Source organism: Mauremys mutica, chromosome 1 (assembly GCF_020497125.1).
Source record: "Mauremys mutica isolate MM-2020 ecotype Southern chromosome 1, ASM2049712v1, whole genome shotgun sequence".
Lineage (NCBI taxonomy): Eukaryota > Metazoa > Chordata > Testudines > Geoemydidae > Mauremys > Mauremys mutica.
Window position 1 is genome coordinate 282,004,153 of NC_059072.1, and position 18,188 is coordinate 282,022,340.

General features: G+C 41.7%; 1 long non-coding RNA gene across 2 annotated transcripts in view; it reads left to right on the forward strand.

The window, feature by feature from the left end:
- Positions 1-7,360, forward strand: part of LOC123352125 — a 29,501-nt gene extending 22,141 nt beyond the window's left edge. For both annotated transcript variants that reach the window (XR_006574107.1, XR_006574109.1), the window contains one exon: positions 5,887-7,360. This is a non-coding gene — a long non-coding RNA (uncharacterized LOC123352125). The remainder of the gene's footprint in view (positions 1-5,886) is intronic.
- Positions 7,361-18,188: the final 10,828 nt, after the last annotated feature.

The following is an 18,188-nucleotide window of genomic DNA, read 5'->3' on the forward strand; positions in this document are numbered from 1 at the left end:
CATAGAATCATAGAATTCAAGATCAGAAGGGACCATTATGATCATCTAGTCTGACCTCCTGCAAGATGCAGGCCACATAAGCCGATCCACCCACTCCTGAAATAATTCTCTCCCTTGACTCTGCTGTTGAATGCTCCAAATCATGATTTAAAGACTTCTAGTAGCAGATAATCCACCAGCAAGCGACCCCTGCCCCATGCTTCGGAGGAAGGCGAAAAACCTCCAGGGCCACTGCCAATCTACCCTGGAGGAAAATTCCTTCCCGACCCCAAATATGGCGATCAGCTGAACCCCGAGCATGCGGGCAAGACTCTCCAGCCAGACCCTCTGGAAAAAGGCTAACAATATCCTATCATTGACCCTTTGTACTAATTACCATTGTGGCATGTTATTGACCTATTGACTAAACCCGTTATCATACCATCCCCTCCATAAACTTATCTAGCTTAATCTTAAAGTCATGGAGGTCCTTCGCCCCCACTGTTTCCCTCGGTAGGCTGTTCCAGAATTGCACTCCTCTGATGGTTAGAAACCTTCGTCTAATTTCAAGCCTAAATTTCCTGACTGACAATTTATATCCATTTGTCCTTGTGTCCACATTAGCACTGAGCTGAAATAATTCCTCTCCTTCCCTGGTATTTATCCCTCTGATATATTTAAAGAGTGCAATCATATCTCCTCTTATCCTTCTTTTGGTTAAGGAAAACAAACCGAGCTCCTCAAGTCTCCTTTCATATGACAGGCTTTCCATTCCTCGGATCATTCTAGTGGCCCTCCTTTGTACCCGTTCCAGTTTGAATTCATCCTTCTTAAACATGGGAGACCAAAACTGCACACAATACTCCAAATGAGGTCTCACCAACGCCTTATATAACGGGACTAGCACCTCCTTATCTCTACTAGAAATACCTCGCCTAATGCATCCCAAGCCCGCATTAGCTTTTTTAGCGGCCACATCACATTGCCTACTCATAGTCATCCTACGATCAACCAGGACTCCTAGGTCCTTCTCCTCCTCCGTTACTGTCATGTGTTAAGTATGGAACCTAAATGCTCTCTCTCCCAAAATCACACCAGCTGCAGATGACTATTAATTGACTTTAACTGTCATTGGGGCACATAAGAGAAAGGCAGTCTTCTAGGTAGCAAAGACACAAACCATGGCTTTATATTTCAGAACCAACACCTAGAATTGTACCAGGAAGCCAACAGGGAATCAGTATAGTCTTTGGAGAATTGGTGTGATATACTCCTTGCCATTCATACCAGTAAGAAATTGGAAAAACACATTCTGCATTACCTGAAGCTTCTCAGGGGTCTACAAGGCTAGCCACATGATAGTAATATTATCCTGAGGTCACAACAGTACGGGTAAGCATGGCAAGGTCCACATCTGAAAGGAAAGGTCTCAATGGTAATTAATCATTGAAACAATTGACCAGGGTTTGTGGTGGATTCTCCATCACTGACAATTTTTAAATCAAGATTGGTTTTTTTTCTTCTCAAAGCTATGCTGTAGGACAGGGGTAGGCAAACTATGGCACGCGTGCCAAAGGCGGCACGCAAGCTGATTTTCAGTGACACTCACACTGCCCGGGTCCTGGCCACCGGTCCGGGAGGGCTCTGCGTTTTAATTTAATTTTAAATGAAGCTTCTTAAACATTTTTAAAACCTTATTTACTTTACATACAACAATAGTTTAGTTATATATTATAGACTTATAGAAAGAGACCTTCTAAAAATGTTAAAATGTATTACTGGCTTTCAGAACCTTAAATCAGAGTGAATAAATGAAAACTCGGCACAGCACTTCTGAAAGGTTGCCAACCCCTGCTCTAGGAATTGTGTTAGGGAAGTTCAATGGCCTATGTTGTATAGGCGGTCAAACTAGGTGATCACAGTGGTCCTTTCTGGCCTTAGAATCTATGAATCACTTTATTAGGTGCAGGGTCTTTTGCCCACTGAGACCACCTGACAATCCAGGAGTTAACAGGATTCCAAAAGCAGCCTAAATTACACCTTTAGGATCAAGAAAGAGTGACTCCTCTGCATAATGGGGGCAGACATCATTCCTGCTATGCCCTCTACACACACAAAACTCAGAAAACCAGCAACACCTCTCATCTTTTCTGAACATAGAGGAATCACTTCAACCATCAGGAAGTGCAGCCACTTATGGTGTGGAATGCAGCAACTGTTTAACTATGCACACTAACATTACAACACAGTTTAGGGACAAGAAGCAAAGGCTGAGGTAGAATGTAACTTGAAACCTGGACAGGCCACAGGGGTTAGTATTTCTATCCTTGCCAAAAATTTCCATGGGAGATTTAATAACCACAGGCGATCAAGACATTGATCTTATATCTGATTTGAAAGATGGCACATTTAACAGTGCCACCTACCAGTATGCTGGGACACAATACTGACAGAGAGAAGCATGCCACCTACTGAATCATGACCTGACTCACTCACTAACTGAACCACACATTAGAAAGTTGGAACCATATGCAGCTGTGATGGAAACCACGTATGATTATGCTAAGCTAAGTTCCGAGGAAGGGAAACTTCACAAGTTGCAGTATTTCTGTTTTGTGGTTCCCCAGAACAGGAAACACAAAGTGTACACAACTGACGATATAATCCACTTTTAGTAGAAACCACTGAGCTTGACGTGCATGGTGTTATAAAATATTTTCCACTATCTGTAATGACGATAGTGTATACAACTTACACCCGTAAATGTAAAATACAAACTTGAATTTGCCAAACATGCACCTGCAAAACTCTCTCAGCTGCTAAACTCTTCTGAGGAGGTTTGAGAACAAAACCTGACAGTGTTTGATGCTGAAACTTAATGAGGCAGCCTTACCAAATATAGACATTACATTAAATTAACATTACATTACAAAAACTCTAAGGTCTACCTTGACACCCCCCCACCCCAAAATTTTTTTAAATGCTGAATATTAAGCCTCTGTAAGTACTCTTAACTCTATTCAGCTGTTGTTTTTTGGCGCACAGACTCTGCTGTTATCATTTATAGAATTGCTGCCCCTCCCTCTGCAGAAATAGTATCTCATGTTTTCAATTAACCTGCCCAAATTCTGATTCCATTAACACCGGTTCGAATCAAGACCAACTCAGTTTTACATTGGTGTTACCTACAACAGCTGGGCCAAATTCTGCAGAGATGTGAATGGTGGTAGAAAATATATGCTGAGGGCAAGTTGGTGCGGAAATTATATTATAAGCGGGATGAAGCAGGAAAGTGTTTCAAGTGACTTAATGTACTGCAGGTGGGTGAGGGTGGTTAAATAGCATTAACTCACAACCATTCAACCTCCAGTGTGCGCGCAAAATAAAGGCAACGCACATATTGCAAGATCAGAAGTGCTGCATTAAGGAAAGCATTTAGCAGGAGTCTGTAAGATACTGTGAAGAGGCCTGCTTTATCTTTACACCCTCCCCCCTTTAATTTCTACACACAACTTGTGCACTGAGGGGACAAAAGTTACATTAATTTTGCCCAGCCACTAAGGCCCCGGTCCTCACAGGTATTTAGCACCTGACACCCACTGATTTCAGTGGGAGTTAAATAGCTTTGAGGATCTGAGCCAAAGCACCAGCTTGGTGCAAGTCACCATTGAATCATCAACTTATCTGTAAGGTGTAACATCCACTATTGCTTACACCACCACTGAATTTGGCCTTGAGATTTCCGTAAGCTTTGCAGCTACTCACACCCTGGGCCTGACTCTCTGTTGCCCTGCACCTTGTGTAGAGTGGGCATAAAATGCTATCTAATCAGAATGGCAGCCTTTGCACAAGCTTTGCCCAGGTGTAAGTGACTAAATAACATTCAAGGCAGTGGAGAATCAGGCCTCTGATCTACATTTTGCCCAGAGTAATAAGTAATAACATTTTCCCTATGCCCATTCATTCAAAGTCCGTTCTACAAGTGGGGTTATTTGCATGAATAAAAGGGCTCTTCAAAGTGAGACAGGGTCGCAGAATTAGACCTTTTCATTTTTGGAACTACAAGTATTTGAAACAGAAACAGGTCAGTGGATATTATTTTAAGACCAAACAAACATGAGATATTATTTGACTCATAAAAGGGATAAATGTGAAACAGTTGAAATCAAGTGCGATTCCACAAGGCCAGATTCTGACCATACTGACGTAGGTTTAAAGTTGTGTAACTCTCTGGACTTAACTGGCGTTGTTCCTGATTTAAACCAACATAACTAGGAGCAGAATCAGGCCCACGCTGGTAAAGGAGATCAAAATCAGGCTCCGGGAGTATGATTTTTCATAGTATCTATTTTTACCTCTTACCTGTTATACTTTTTCAGGAGAAATTCATTTTTCACACTTCACACTGTGTGGTGAACTAACTCAGGGCCAGATTCTGATACCCCTACTCATCCTGAATAGCACTTTATTGCACAAGTACTTCCATTGACCTAACTAGGGCTACTCACTGAGGCAGATTCCGGTCACAGCCAAAGGGAATGAGGACCAAAAGTGATTTTAAACCACCTTTGCACCACCCAGATTTTGGGCTGCTGTGGAAGCTGAAACGGCCTTCATTAACAGCTCAATCTCTTAGGCCTGGTCTACACTGGGGGGAGATCGATCTAAGATACGCAACTTCAGCTACGAGAATAGCGCAGCTGAAGTCAACGTATCTTAGATCAAATTAAAATTACTTACTTTGCATCCTCGTGAAGCGCCGTGGCTCCTCCGTCGACTTTGCTTCCACCTCTCGCCGAGCTGGAGTTCAGCTGTCGACGGGAGAGCGATCGGGGATCGATTTATCGCGTCTACACTACATGTGATAAATCGATCCCCGATAGATCGATCGCTACCCACCGATCCGGCGGGTAGTGTAGACATACCCTTAAGGTAGTCTCCCCACGACTGCCTACATCTCCACCACAGCCCAGAATCTAACCCTACAAGTGCACCCCCTCCCGCCCGCAGCCCAGCCCTACTCCTAGCCTTGATGAACTAGGTCCTGTGAGGGGGAGGAGATAGAACAACCTCCTCCTCTCCATTCTAGCCCCTTTAGAGGCCCTCTGTTCCCCTACCACACTGTGGAGGGGCCAAGGTCAGAACTGGCCATAATGTGAGTAAAGATGGTAACATCTGGCCCTCTACTTGCAAAGACTATTGTCTTTGGTCAGTTTAGTAGTTTCTCCAGTAGAATGATTTGTTTTCCTAGCAATAAAGAGGTGCTTTTGTGTATAATGGATGGAAGGCCACATTTTCACCTAGCCTCCATCAATGTTTCAAAGATAGTTTGTAAACTCATCAGGGCAGAGATGGTGTGTCTTCATATGTGTTCGTACAGCGCCTTGCACAATGGGGCTCCAATCTGAACTGGGGTCTTTGGCCAGTCCTGTAATATAAATATGATATAATAAGCTTATATTTGGACACAGGATTACTTGAAAATATAAGTATAGAGGATATTAAACAAAATGTTATCATGATGAATCTTCAACCCATAAAGAGAAATGACTTGCTACAAGAAAGGAACATTGATAATGGGGCTCAGTGGAGAATGGCACCAGACTGCAATAACTTTAGACCAGAGATCATTTAGAGTCTGACTTACTGATAGGCCCCAGGGCCAGCTTTTGTGAATATGCTAGACGGGCAGATTTTTATTTGCATGAAAACAGACTTTAGGAAACCACTGAAATGTAACAGAAGAGCATGTCCATGTTTTTGTAAGTGTATATTGAGTTTATATTTGCCACCTTATTCCAACAATCCTTTTTTTGTTTAACTGCACTGCAGTCCATACTGAAAAATAAAATATAGCATGGAAATACCTAACTTTCTCTGTCCCCTCTTTGTTTTTGGCTTTTGCAGCTGCTGTTTTCTCAGTGTTGTCTTCGGGCAGTTTCCTGTTGCCACAGTCGATGGCCTGCCAACGCCTGCCTGGGCCTTTCAAGTGTCAACACTCCAAAGTTTGCTGCGATGGCCAAATGCTTGTTAATGAGATATAGCAGCTGGGTAGGGGTGAACCACTGAGATGTATAAAGGCATGCCGCTGGTGCAGGAAGCGATGCCTTTTGAATCTTTTCAGCACTCTGAAAGCATTCAAATCAAAGAGGGCATGTTGTATTCATTAATAAACCGAAGTTCCCATGCAACTTTGTTAAAGCCAGTAGTTTAACTTTGTAATAGACAGGTGAATTTTTCACCAGTGTTTTAGACTGGAAGACAAAGAGCAAGAAAACAAGAGTTCATGTACTGCCGAAAGCATTACTTCCGAATCAAGCAGCCATACAGAATTGTTAAACTGGGCTAGGTACTTGCCCTTTCTCATGAATAAATGCCTGCAAGATTCCTTTTTCTTGTATTTTTTATGCTTCAAAACTCACAGCCACCTGCCTGAGCTCTCCTTTCCCCTCCTGTTTCTTAATTAAAAATCAAAAACATGATTAAAATCTAGAATGAAAAAAACCTTGGGAAAAAAAAAGTCTGAAGACTCTACAGACAGGATTAATGACCAAAGCTGCTTGCATTCAGACTGAGTAAAGCCCATGTGATCCTCAGTCTGCATCTGTTTTGCTATGACAGTAGCAGTATAGGAGTGCCTAACAGCTGGGCCAAAAACAAGCAGAAAGCAAATATAAAAGAAACTAACATCCAGTGCAAAGTTTCAAGGGCAATGCAAGCCAAAGAGGATCTGAAAGACATTTCCAGCTTTTTTTTTTTTTTTTTAAAGAGTGGGGCAGCTGGTGAAAGATTGAATGCTAGGAAAACAGGTTTAAAACAGAAGCAGTCACCATAATAACAGTGACAAAATTGCTTTGGAGACTTTATAACAAAAGAACTGTTAGAAACAGGAAGAAGCCATATGCCAACCATGATTTGGTTTATCTTAATGACTTCCTGCTTCTCCACCAAAGAATACAAGTGTCTCATAACCGTTTATACTCGCTTTCATTTGCCTTTTCTAATAACTCGTTCCAAGGTAATTTAAGCCAAGGAACACTTTTAAGTGATATTTAGTTCTTTTCAAACAGACTGCTGGCCTAGCATACAGGGGTCTCTCTGTATTCACTAACCTGCTGCAGATACTGTATTTGTTTTCAGAATTTAGGCATACCTGTCATTGGTTCCACGTGGCCCTCATAGGGGTAAACTAATGTAACAGTCACAAAGGCTATGATTAAAAGCCCACTCTGTCATTCTGTTGATTTCACTGGGTTTTGGATTAGAGCTGGTTGAACATTTTCTGACAGAACTGTTTTCCCAAGTGAAATGCTTGTATCATACAATTAAATCATTTCACAGGACTATATCAAGTTCAACAAAACACTTGACGAAAAAATTATTGAAGGGTTTTATTTTGACTTTCTTGTTTTGACTTTTATATGTACTGTAATAGTTGAAATAAAGTGTTTTGACCTTGTTGAAATTTGAATCGCTTCAGTAAGGTGGTTTTGATATTTCTGAAATGAAATTTTTTGTCATTTTCATTTTGTGGGAAATGTTGAGTTTTTAAAGGGAATTTCTAAATGTGTAATGGAAATTCTGAGTTTTGAACAGCTCTAGTCTTAATAAGGCCTGGGAATGTGCAGTTAGTTGTTGCTTACCTGGTTTCAGTTGATATTGCTCATTTCATAATGCTGGCCACCTTGGCGGCCACTGTTTCTCTCATGACATCTATGGCATGCCCAAAAGAAGGCTGAAGAAAGGCGCACTCAGATAGCCTTGAGATGAGCCTGGTATAAGAACAAAACTACAGAGAGAAGGAGGAAAAAACATTTCCTACTGACAAAATATAAATATAAATTAAGTGAATCGCTAGCAGTCTCATAGGCATTAAAATAAACATACCATCACAAGCTTCGCCCGATTTGTCAGAACACAGCCCAGTATCATAGACAGAAGTAAGAGAAGTGTTACAAGAGCCTTGTGCTACCCTACGTGAGCTGTGTCAAAGTCTACAGAGGACACCTGAGCCCATTGTGGTGGAGATATTCAGTGCTTCTCTCAGACCAGGCTCTGTCTACCAGTTACTATTAGAGTTCTTTGAAGGGGTCAACAAACATGTGGACAAGGGGGATCCGGTGGACATAGTGTACTTAGATTTCCAGAAAGCCTTTGACAAGGTCCCTCACCAAAGGCTCTTACGTAAATTAAGCTGTCATGGGATAAAAGGGAAGGTCCTTTCATGGATTGAGAACTGGTTAAAGGACAGGGAACAAAGGGTAGGAATTAATGGTAAATTCTCAGAATGGAGAGGGGTAACTAGTGGTGTTCCCCAAGGGTCAGTCCTCGGACCAATCCTATTCAATTTATTCAGAAATGATCTGGAGAAAGGGGTAAACAGTGAGGTGGCAAAGTTTGCAGATGATACTAAACTACTCAAGATAGTTAAGACCAAAGCAGATTGTGAAGAACTTCAAAAAGATCTCACAAAACTAAGTGATTGGGCAACAAAATGGCAAATGAAATTTAATGTGGATAAATGTAAAGTAATGCACATTGGAAAAAATAACCCCAACTATACATACAACATGATGGGGGCTAATTTAGCTACAATGAGTCAGGAAAAAGATCTTGGCGTCATCGTGGATAGTTCTCTGAAGATGTCCACGCAGTGTGCAGAGGCGGTCAAAAAAGCAAACAGGATGTTAGGAATCATTAAAAAGGGGATAGAGAATAGGACTGAGAATATATTATTGCCCTTATATAAATCCATGGTATGCCCACATCTCGAATATTGTGTACAGATGTGGTCTCCTCACCTCAAAAAAGATATTCTAGCACTAGAAAAGGTTCAGAAAAGGGCAACTAAAATGATTAGGGGTTTAGAGAGGGTCCCATACGAGGAAAGATTAAAGAGGCTAGGACTCTTCAGCTTGGAAAAGAGAAGACTAAGGGGGGACATGATAGAGGTATATAAAATCATGAGTGATGTTGAGAAAGTGGATACGGAAAAGTTATTTACTTATTCCCATAATACAAGAACTAGGGGTCACCAAATGAAATTAATAGGCAGCAGGTTTAAAACAAATAAAAGGAAGTTCTTCTTCACGCAGCGCACAGTCAACTTGTGGAACTCCTTACCTGAGGAGGTTGTGAAGGCTAGGACTATAACAATGTTTAAAAGGGGACTGGATAAATTCATGGTGGCTAAGTCCATAAATGGCTATTAGCCAGGATGGGTAAGAATGCTGTCCCTAGCCTCTGTTCGTCAGAGGATGGAGATGGATGGCAGGAGAGAGATCACTTGATCATTGCCTGTTAGGTTCACTCTCTCTGGAGCACCTGGCATTGGCCACTGTCGGTAGACAGATACTGGGCTAGATGGACCTTTGGTCTGACCCGGTACGGCCTTTCTTATGTTCTTATGTACTTTAAAACATGATATGCTCTATTAGTGTATCCTCAGAAAATTTTTATTCACTTCAAGGTACTTTGGGAACTACTGCCCTGAATGTTTTATAATTAAGTGGGATAATCAAAGAGTTACTAGTAAACCAACTCCAGGAACAGCTGGCTTCTTCTAGAATCCTAGATCCCTCCCAGCATGGCTTTGGGCATCAATCTAGAGGTGGTTACTTTAATGGAAATACAACATTTTGTGGAACAAAAAAAATGCTAAGTCAAGTGCAATAGTGGACAATTTTTCAAAAAGTTTGCAAAAGAAGTTTTCTACAGTTTTCCTCACCCCACTTAAAAACAGTTGTCCAAGTCCTGCCATTGATTTCCATGATGTTACACTGGGCATAAGGAGGGTTTAGTTCAGTGGTTTTGTAGCAACACTAACTAGCAAACAGTAGGCCTGAGGTATGTCCATATTGCAAGCCAATCGTGCACAGAACTCCCTCTCTCTTCAGTAGGAGTTGTACAAGTAGGATCAAAGTATTCCCAAGACATCCAGTCTCCTACTGACAGTGCAATGGTACAGTCATATCACTTTACATCAGTGGCAGGCAACCTGCGGCCCGTGGGCTGCATGCGGCCCGTCAGGGTAATCCGCTGGCAGGCCACCAGACCATTTGTTTACATTTGCATGGCTGCCCACAGTTCCCAGTGGCCATGGTTCGCCGTTCTCAGCCAATGGGAGCTGTGGGAAGTGGCGGCCAGCATGTCCCTGTGGCCCACACTGCTTCCTGCAGCTCCCATTAGCCAGGAATGGTGAACCACGGCCACTGGGAGCTGCAGGTGGCCGTGCAAATGTAAACAAACTGTCTGGCGGCCCGCCACCGGATGCAGCCCGCAGGCTGCAGGTTGCCCACCACTGCTTTACATGTTCAGAACACTGTCCAGACTTTAACTAATTAACCCTCACAATACCCCTGTGAAACAGGAAAATAATTAATGTTCATTGTTAGTGATCATGACATAAACAGCCATGTTAGCTATTATAGAGCTAGAAACATGACAAATTAAGTATGTGCCAAATTAAGGACAACTGAGTTGGGAAGGGAAGAAAAAAAACTTCTATTTTCAGGATTCTAAAAACAACCTTGTAAAGGTAGGTAGTGTCCTTTGGAATGAGTTATATTTGCTATGCAATTTAATCCATTGCATCTGTGTAATTATCAAGAAAGTGATGTTTTATAGAGCCTGATCCAAACTGACACTACATGAAGAGATATGATTTGATAGATACCAATCCAACAAGCCAAATGCCTGTCAAAATTCCAAATTAAAATAAACAGTTGCACAACTCTAGCCTTGTAACGGCACACAAGTGCTCTGATCTGTCTCATTCTGTTTGTATTTCTTTCGGTGTCTTTAATTGTATTGATTCTTATGATTCATTCAGACATATAAAAATTCAAACACATATAAAACCATTACATTTTCCATAATAAAAACAACCAGGATCTCTTCCTGTGATCACATATGGATTATGTTATTGTTCTGGCATTTGCTTCTTACTCTAAATACATTGTCTTTTTCTTGTTTTCAGGGGAGGGGCGGTGTGGTGCAGTGAAAATATTCTAAGTGACAAAGCAAATGCCCTGCGTGAGGGATACTTAACTTTCTAACATCAGATGTGGCTTTTCCCTCAGTTTCTCCTTTCTGCTTGGGCATGTTAGCACCCCAGACTAAAAGGTGATTTTCTTCTGGGGTAAACAAAGTTCAGACTCTTTGGTCAAAGCTGTATCTCTAAGGTCTGTGTTTCCTTCTCACCTTGATTGCAGGGGTTTACCAAGTCCTGGTTCTTGGACACAGGGGTATAACCACGCTGACTCTAGATGGTACTTCAGTGCCACAGGGGAACACATGCCCTCCTTCTACCACAGGCTCCATTCTGACACCTTGAACACTGAAGCAGACTTCCACTCCAAACTCAACCACCAATGCTTCACTTTTCCCCCCAGGCCCACTTCCTGTATTTGCTTGCCTCTTAGGGCTTGTCTACACTACCCATCAGATTGGCAGGCAGCAATCGATCCAGTGGGGGTCGATTTATCGGGTCTGTGACTCTCCTGTCGACTCCGGTACTCCACCAGAACGAGAAGTGCAAGTGGAGTCGACGGCAGAGCGTCAGCTGTTGACTTACCGCAGTGTCACTGGTGATAAGTACATCTAAGTATGTTGACTTCAGCTACACTATTCACGTAGCTGAAGTTGTGTATCTTAGATCGACTCCACATGGTAGTGTAGATAAGCCCTCAGGAACAGTACAAACCCCTTCATTCCTATTCTTAAAGACTGTGACAGTAGCCAAAATGCTGGTCAGGAGCTTGTTCTTAAAGGGCTAGCTCAACCTGCTCCAAGCCGCCTTCTCAGATGAAACTTTCACTAAAATGTCTGGCTTACAAAAAGGAATGCTGGAGGGGATGGCAAATTTTGTGTTAGATCAGCCAACATGACAGAGTAAATAGAAACCACTGTAGTCTCCTATCACCTAACACTGACCTGTAGCTAATCTGCATGATAATATATTGTTACAGTGCAGAACTTACTGCAATATCCTGAAGGAACAGGAAACTTGGGAACTGTTTACAGCCACCCCTACAAGAATGAAAGCTGTCATTACCTTCCGCACTGTTTTTGTGAGAAGTGTGTGCCATGGCAAAGTCCTAGGGTTTAGCTTTACAGGGAAGGTCTGTTTAGGTTAAGGAATAAATTTGAAAAGGGGGGGAGAGATTAGGCTTGGTTGATTGCTGTCATGATTACATTACACAGGTTGAAAGACAGTTTCCGCAATCACTTATCATGCATGGGAAGACAGAATTGTTTGCCATCAGTATAGGCTTCAGTTAAGTTTACTATTTCTTATCTCTTGTTTAATGTAGTACTTCAAAGGAGTGCTCGCAGCTTGTCCTGCGACTGAAGTGTGTAGAGCAATGTGATGCCATATGGGAGACTTAGGTTTGAGAGTAGTCAGGGCACTCCTACCCCTCAGGCCGGCAATCACACATTTTTACTGTGACTTTGGGTGGCATTCTAAAGCAGATTTGTTTTTAATCAGTGTACTCAAGTAAATCAGATAAATTAGTTAATCTGTGTATGGTAGTTTGAAAGAGTAAAGAGTAAGTACTAAATACTAATGATCGACAAAAGAAGAAGCCTCAGGTAGATGTATTTTGGACAAGTTTTTATAGCTAACCAGGGCTTTTAGGGTTAGAGTTGGTAGCATCCCAAAGAGTGGAAAACAGAGAAAAGACATCTTACAATGGAAAATCTGTGAGCACCTGAGGATACAGTTTAATATCAAACACAGATGATTAATTATTGGTGGCCAGGATTTTCAAAAACAAGAGCCTAAAGCTGAGGTAAATGGGAGCCAATGAATGCTCAAAAGTTTTGAAAACCAGGCAGGTGCCCAAGTATGGACTTAGAAACCTAACTTCAGATTCCTATGTTTGAAAATCCTGAGCTATTTATTTAACTTATGTCTTAGAGAGGAAATCAGCAGGACACAAAATTTAATAACCATGAAGCAGTCTATGGACATGCCAAATGTGGATGTACAATACCACCATCAAATCTGGAAACCAGACCGTCCTTCACCAGAGGTAACATTGTCTGCTCAGTGATGTGATTCTGGTGTTCATGCTCCCATTAGACTAACTTTTATAACATGTAGTAACAGGGTCTGTGATTGGAGCAGATTTTTTTCAGCAGGATCCAGGAAAGATGGTAGAAATCAGAATATACAATTTGGGGCTATTAATGGGGTTATCGCTGTTCCACTTGGCATGCAATTTGACCTTAGTGATGCTGTTCCATCCACTTAGACTGGCTCTTGAAGAAAAATCAAGCCACACAAGGCAATGAGATTTCAAATAATTTGCTGTATTGCTGAAATATTAATTAATTATTATTTATATTACAGAAGCACCTAGAGGCCTCAACTGAGATTGGGCCCCATTGTGCAGTGCACTATAAAACATATAGTATGAAACATTTCCTGCCCCCAGAAGCTAACCATCTCAATAGATAAGACAAGGAAGAGAATTTTACAGAGAGGTGAAGTGGCTTGGCCTAGATGACACAGCAGGATTTAGTGACAGAGCTAGGAACAAAACCCAGGTCTCCAGAGCATGGTGGGCCAACGCCTTAACCACTGGACCACACTATTCTCCTCCAGCTACAAATCTGTCCTGGTGAGCTGATGAGTTGGTGGTGACATTCATCAGCTTGTCCACAGTACTCTACACTGAGGAGTGGAAATTAATACTAGAACAATAAATATCCTGAGTCATTATCTCATTGTGGGCAAAGCTTCATTTATCGATAGCCAAGACAGATTGGAAAAGCTATTCTCGAATACCTTTTGGCCTCTGTTACTTCATTTATTATATATTATATTTAGTATAACAGAAACCTGTTGAATAGGTAACCTAGTAGTTGGTCTGTTTATTAAGGGCCAAGTTGTGATACCCTTACTCATACTGAATAGTACCTTATAGCATGATTAAAAGCAATGGGACCACTTGTGGAGTAAGGTACTATTCACTGTGAGCAAAGGTGTCCTGTTCTGGCCCTAAATAGGTAACTGTTTAAAAGTGCAAGAGAGCTCTTCTATTTCATTCACCATTTCCTTGGTATGTCTGAGACCACGTTCTAGTGGTTTCATTCCTTGCTTGAAGACAAGTGAATGTCCCCCATGTCCTTGAAAACCCATTGAAATCCAGTAACTTCATTTAAAGTATGCAAGTATGAGACTTCTGTACAATTAACTCATGTTTTTCTGGTTAAAAAGAGAGAGAGAATTTCAAAAGATTAGGGTGCATGTTTAAATCGCTCATGCCTGGCATAGTTCAAGATTATACTTTTTATTGAACAAGCATTTCACTTTCAAGTATACTAGAGTATTTCAAATATTTCAAGAGTGCTTCTTTCCACTACAGTCTAACAACTAGACATTGCTGCCACACCATTGGGGCTGTTATTTAGATGAGGAAGAGCAGGACTATGAACTGGAAACTTTCTGACCTCAAAAATCATGCATCTGCCATGACTGGCAAATAAACAGGTCTGTTCTAACTAATGGAGCTTTCATATTCAATTATTACCACAATTAATTGATGAGAACTAGCTAAATGTTAGGCTAAATTCTTCACCGACTTACACCTGCAGCCCCACCGAAAAGAGTAGGGTACGTGGGGTGAAAGTCAGTGAAGATTCTTCCTCTTTTAAAATTATTATTATTAATAATTATTATCAATATTTATATAACTCTGTAAACATGTGAACATATCAGAAGACATGTTCTTTACCCCAAAATTTCATAATTTAAGTGAACCAAAAACTAGACAAGTATTAGAACATATTCAGTTAACTGACAGTATGTGCGTTATTGACGAGGAGAACAAGGTTGGAGGGATTGCTTGAAAAAAATGGGATTTAAGAAGAGGTATGTAAATATGAAAAAAAGCTATAGCCAGATATGAACAGGAAACATGTCCGAAACAAGGTATAAAGCATAAATTGAGGAAGGGAGGAAAACATAGGCGTCAGGAGCACCCATGGAAAAAAATTAGTGGGTGCTCAGCACCCACCAGCAGCCAGCTCCCTGCTCCCTCCCAGCGCCTCCCACCCATTGGTGGCCCTGCCAATCAACTCCTCCCCCCCCACCTCCCACTCAAAGTGATCAGCTGTTCCCCGGAGTGCAGGAGATGCTGGGGGGAGGTGGAGGAGCAGGGACGGAGCACACTCGGTGGACGGGGTGGAACTGGGTGGAAAGAGTCAGGGCAGAGGAGGAGCGGGGGCGGGAAGAAGAGTGGCAGGGGTGGAGCAGGGATAGGAAGAGGCAGGATGGGAGTGGGACCTTGAGGGCCGGGGTGGAGTGCAGATGGAGTCTGGGGCTGAGCGGGGATTGAGCACCCCAAGGGAAAGGAGGAAGTCGGTGCCTGTGAGGCAGTCAGAAAAAAATACTGAAAGAATGCTAAAGAGAGGGAAGGAGAGTACAAATAAATGAGAACAAGGAGTCAAAATATGATGTAGTAAGAGACAGGAAGACTATGCAAGGATTCAGTGAGGAGTGTGAAGAGGCTACAGCAAAGACAAAGGAAGGTGATTTGGGGCAGATGGAGTTCAGAAAAGGAGAGGTAGAGAGAAGACACATTACAGAGAAAATTACAATTTTTTTGGTTCTATTTTTACACTATATAGGATCTTATACAATGCTCACCTCTGTAGTATCTGAATGCCTTCCAGTAGTGCATTAAGCAACATGTCTACACATCTATCACATGTGGTTTGTTCTCTCATTGTTGCTCATATTATTTGTAATCAGGTATGAAGGTATCCATTTTGTTCTGAAAAAAAATGGTATGTTTCAAAAGACAATATAGTGGCAAATGCCTTAGTTGCTTGATGAGCCGCATGGTTTTCTAGCTGAGATGGTCTGCAATAAATTTAAAGGCTGGATTTCAGAGGTATGGCGTACTCAAAACTGCCACTGAAATGGATCCATACATCTTTTGGTTGGGATTTTCTTTCTCGCCTTGTTTCAAGTTTACTTTATTATGACCCAGATCCACAAAATTATGGGAGTTAGGTGCCTAATTACCCTGAGAAGCTGGGTTTTACATACATGAGTTTCATATCTTTACCATTATTGCTACAACAGCCATGCAAATCCTAACAACAAAAAGGAATTTTATTAGTCTTTTGAACTCAAATAATTTAATCAAATCTGTGCTCAGGCTTCCATTTTGGGGTCAAAATGTACACAGGTGGTTCCCATTGATTTCAGCACGATCCCAATGAATGCATCAGTGGGCTGAAATTGGCCTCTACTGTAATTATTAGCCTAAATATATGATGTGGTACTTTCTTTCTTTTTTTTCCCACTACATTGGAACAAGATACTGATATTTCCAGTTTATGAGTCTATTTATCATCAGACTAGGAAGAAAAAGATGGTTAAATTTAGATTTGCACAGAATGGTTTTGATTTAATTTAAAGAATTCAGTACCACCAGCTTGGAACATCCTTCTGGTGTCATAAGTGAACAGCAGAGAGATTTTAAAAAGCTGTGCATGTATAGTGAATTGATTCCAGTAGAGAACAAAGAGATGGTCAGCCTTCCAGGTTTAGATGAGGATCAGGTGGTTTCAAGCTGGAAAGAAACATGAGCCCTGGTTTTGTTTCAAGCAGAAGTCCAGGAGCTATCAAAGTTACAGACATTCTAGACTTCTTTAAAAGGGGATGAGAGAGAGAAAACATTACAAAAACATTTGCTACACAGTCTTTCCTATTAATCACTAATTCATATCTAGATATTTTGGAACCTCCCACATTTCTGGGTTTGAACAGATACTCTCTAAGGGCAATGTACTGTAATAACTAGTTGTTAAGTGCCATGTGTCACAGTTCAGCGCAACTGCACCTGTGTTTCTCCTCCAAGGTAATTTGAGGGAACCCACTCTAGGCTCCCAGCTCCTCAGCCATCCCCTCTCTTGGGCAGAGATCTATATGCCACTCCCTCCTGACTGGGGTTTTCCCAGGCTGCACAGTTCACTGCCTACACTGTGATATCGCCAAGACAGACTGCCTAAACAGGCCAGTGTCTGTGCTTTGCTTTCTCGCTGAAGGCTATAAACAGTGTAATTGCCAGCCAATTGCCACTCTTTATAATCAAGCACGTTTATTCTGAAGGTAAAAGCATTACAAAGAAAAAATGTTAAAAACAACAAAAGAACCTACAGGCATGCTAAAAACTTACCAGAGGTCACATTCCAGCTTTGGGTCTGGCAGTCAATCCTCCAAACCCCAAAACTGGGTTGTCCAAACTGGGTTACAAGTTCATAACGGTCTGAGATTCAGAACCAGAACAATCATGAATAGTTCAGTCTTTCCTTTACATAGCTTGGGCTTTGATCTTGCCTTTATGTAACAGGGGATAAGGCTCCTCAGGGTATAGCTTCAAAAAGCTTAATGCTTTTTATTCCAAGAGTTCATTCTTGTCTGACACGTTGTTCAATATAGTCCCTTGAACCCCCATATTTGTCACCTGTTCTCCCTTGAGAGGTAACATACAATCCCAACCAACAATAATACATAAACCATTTATTTAATACCGTGGACTCCAAAGAGACTTAAACTTAATTCAATAAGGTCTCCCAAGGATACTGCAGGAAATTGCCATATCTGTCATACTGTATATTAACTAAGGCCAACAAATAACTCCAGGGCACATACCCCTCCTATCAGGTTAGGAATGGGGTTGGGGGTTTTCACAATGAAAACTACTGAATACCCTAAACATAAGCCATGAGTTTAAATAATTGAATAAACTCCGCTGTGCACAAAGAGAAAAAGAAAATGTACTTATAAAAATAGAGTGCACAGAAATGTAGAGCACCAATGAAGTGGCTATGATTGGCAGTGCCCTTCTGTGCCATCATATGTTTAACATGTGCAGCTCTGGGAAGAGTAGCATCAACACTAGCCGATGGAAACTTCAGCTCAGAGACTCCCTTCTTACCCCTATTTGCCAGAGTTACCAATCTCTGCAGCCTCCTGAGTCAGTTTCTCCCTTAGCAGCTCCCTCCCATTGGGTAAGAAGACCCCTGCTGTCTTATGGCTCTTGGTTCTATCTATCCTGGGCTTATAGGGAGAGAGAATGAATATTTTACTCTGCATGGCAATCTGGCTATCCGCCATGGCCAATGTGGAATTAAGATGCCTTCTTATGTTCACTCTACCAGATCAGAGGGAGCACTGGAGGGGGAAT